This window comes from Fukomys damarensis, unplaced genomic scaffold (assembly GCF_012274545.1).
Source record: "Fukomys damarensis isolate Sample0158 unplaced genomic scaffold, DMR_v1.0_HiC HiC_scaffold_36, whole genome shotgun sequence".
Classification (NCBI taxonomy): Eukaryota; Metazoa; Chordata; class Mammalia; order Rodentia; family Bathyergidae; genus Fukomys; species Fukomys damarensis.
The window spans coordinates 46,104,059-46,106,985 of NW_022900948.1; the positions used below are offsets into that span (position 1 = coordinate 46,104,059).

Sequence of the window (2,927 nt, forward strand, 5' to 3'; positions counted from 1 at the left end):
AGCCGGGCCGCCGGACGGGGCGATCCGCGCGGGCAGAGTGGGGTCGCGGACGGCTGCCGAACCAGTTTTAACCCAGGAAATAAGTCTAATAGCGGACACAAGCACAGCGGGCTTCGTCCGGGCTCTTCTCGCGCCGCGCCTACCTCCTGTCGTTCCTGCGCTTCTTCCCTTTTCCACGCCCGGGGATCCCGGCCAGGTGTGCGCCAAACCTGAGATACGACGGCCTGTAAACATACACACACTTTGTATAAGAGGAAAAAAATGTTAGGTTGACAGTGCATGCAGCGCCGTATCGCAGAGTAAAACCGGCGAGCGCGGGGATGCACGCCTGGAATCTCAGCCCTGGAAGGCTGAGGCAGAGCGATCGCCAAGACCCGCCAGGGCGATTTAAAGACTGAGCCACGCCCCCTCTCAAATTTCAAAAAAAAAAAAAAAGAAAAATGAATAAATTTAAACAGGCTGGCGAGGTAGTTCAGTGTGAAGGTCCCGAGTTCAATCCTAATACCAAAGAGAAGAAAAAAGAATCCAAAGTAAAATAACCCCCGGTACCAAAAAAAGTAAAATAATCGACTGGCAAAGGCCCTGCATTTAGCTCGTTGGCGCCGTGCCTGCCTTGCCACGCAAGGTCCTGAGTTCAATTCCCGATACCGGAAAAAAAAGATCGACTGGCAAACCTTCGCCTGCTCTTGAGCCAAACAATAAGGCCTGAGCCCTGGCTTCTAGTCTAATACAGGATAAGTGAACAAATCATCACTGGTATTGGCTCACACCAGAGACGGGAAAAGAGGTTGGGTAGGGACGATCTTACCCCGGAGAACCCTAACCCAAGAATGAACGGGACAGGAAGAATGTGGGGGGAGAGGCCCCTAGCCAGGGAACATTCTAGAAAGGGGCGTGGCTTCCTGGAGGACGACCGTTAGGATTTAATCCAGAGCCTGAGCCGTTATTTTCCTGCCATCCAGTCACCCAACTCTTGTTATTTCCCCGGTCTGCAAATAGAGTGTTGAAACAATAGACTTTCAAAGTCTTTCCACACTGTACATTACAAGTTGTGTATGTAACCCTTTTTTGTTGGTTGGTTCGTTTTTTTTTGTTTTGCTTTGTTTTTTGTTTTTTGAGTCAGGGTCTCACTATGTATTTAAGGCTGGCCTTGAATTCACTATATAGCCCAAGCTGGCCTCCAACTGGAGGCAATCCTGTCTTAGTCTCCCGAGTGCTGGGATCATAGACATATGCCACCACAGTCCGCTTGCATCCTTTTTTTTTTTTTTTTTTTTTTTTTTTTGGTACCAGGGATGAACAGGGGTTCTTGCGCTTGTGAGGCAGATGGCAGAACCATGCATCCATTTTAAAAGATTTTTTTGTAGTGCTTTAAAAAAATACAAGGATCTGAAAAGCTATTGAAAATTAGAAACAAAAAGAAGGAGGAGAGTTTTACCAGATTGTTGGGAAAAAGGAGGAACAAAGACCTGAGCTCAACAGACAGGGCAGGTTTATTAAGGGCAACCTGAGAGGACCGCGGGTGTGAGGACCAGGGTGGCATCTCCTACAGGCTCTGAGGTCTTTTATGGGGTTGGGAGCATAAGGGGGCTGCGGTGAAGGGAAGAGTTGAGTGAAGAGGGGCTGCGGTTACTGCTAGAGATGAAGCTGGAGAAATGCAGGGTGTGGTGACCCGGGGAGCCGGGCTGGATGTGATGGGAGTTACAGGGGAAGCCGTGGTCGCCCGTGGTCGCCTGGCCTGCTTAACCTGTGATTATACATGGTTAGCAGGTGTGAAAGCCTAAAGGGATGGAAGAGGCTTACAGCGGCCTCTGCTCAGCCCAGGATGTGGCGGTCAAATTCCTTCAAAAATGGGCAGACTCCTGGATTTCTGCCTCCACGATACAAGCATGACTAACGTTTTGGAGTATATCCATGCTAATGGCATGACATAGAGTTAGCTGCATACTGTGTTTCTTACTGGTTTTAAGAATATAAATGCCAAGCTATTTGCTGTCATGTAAGAAACAACGTCTCCCTGAGTTCTGAACAGGAAGACGTGGTAAACTGGGCCTGGAGCCCTAAGTAATTTTAAGTGCACGTGAAAATATTCTCACTTATTCTCCCTCTCTCCCTCGGTCCTCCCTTGCTATTCTTCCCCCACACCTCTGTCCAGCTCCTTCCACAACAGCGGACGCTGTGCTCCGACAGAAGGGTCACTCAGGGCCAAGTGCCACCGAGCTCTCTCTCTCCAGCAGGGCTGGCGCCTGCTGTCAGCAGCTCGGGTCACCGTGGGTAGCATCCGCTCCCCAGCAGCCCGGCCCCTCTGCGGGGCACTCAGTTCTGTGTGAGTGGAGGAAGCTTCCCCACAGGCCTGCCCTCACGGCTCCCCGAAGGACACAGCGCCCCCTGCACCCCCGACCGCCTGGGAGTGCTCTGCTGTTCCCCAGTGGGGTCAGGCACCGCACACAGCCGGGCTGCAGCCTGTGGCTGAGTTCCTGCATGCCCTCCCCTCCTGGCGGCTGAAAGAACGGGTGACAGGGCTGGGGATTTCGCTCAGTGGTTCTGGCACCTGCCTCGCAAGCTCAAGGACCGGAGTTCAATCCCCAGTACCCCCCCAAAAAAGAAGGGGCGACAGTGTCAAAAGGTCACGTGGCTCCAGGGACTGAGAGAGGACCCAGGGTGGCCCTGTGTGCTTAGCTGGTTTTCCACTACGTGGGGCTCCGCAGGGCCAGAGTGGGGTGGCCGGGTGGTGGCTGGAGGCTTCACTGACCCAGGGTTGTCCTGATGGCTGTAGCAGCCCATCGAGGGATGAAGCTGATTAAAAGCACTTCTTGGGCTGGGGATTTAGCTCAGCGGTTTGGTGGCCTGCCTTGCAAGCGCAAAGACCCGAGTTCAATCCCCAATACCAAAAAAAAAAAAAGCACTTCTGCCAGGCAGGGATTTAA

General features: G+C 52.4%; 1 protein-coding gene across 5 annotated transcripts in view; it reads right to left on the bottom strand.

Moving 5' to 3' along the window:
- The window catches only part of Setx (senataxin), an 81,894-nt gene extending 80,998 nt beyond the window's left edge, over positions 1–896 (bottom strand). For 4 of the 5 annotated variants that reach the window (XM_010627398.3, XM_019207920.2, XM_010627399.3 and 1 more), the window contains exon 1: positions 144–425. The gene's annotated coding sequence lies outside the window, so the exon portion shown is untranslated. Of the gene's footprint in view, positions 1–143; positions 426–808 lie in introns of those variants that run through there. The other variant, XM_010627397.3, reaches the window with a different exon arrangement.
- Between the last annotated feature and the right edge of the window lie 2,031 nt (positions 897–2,927).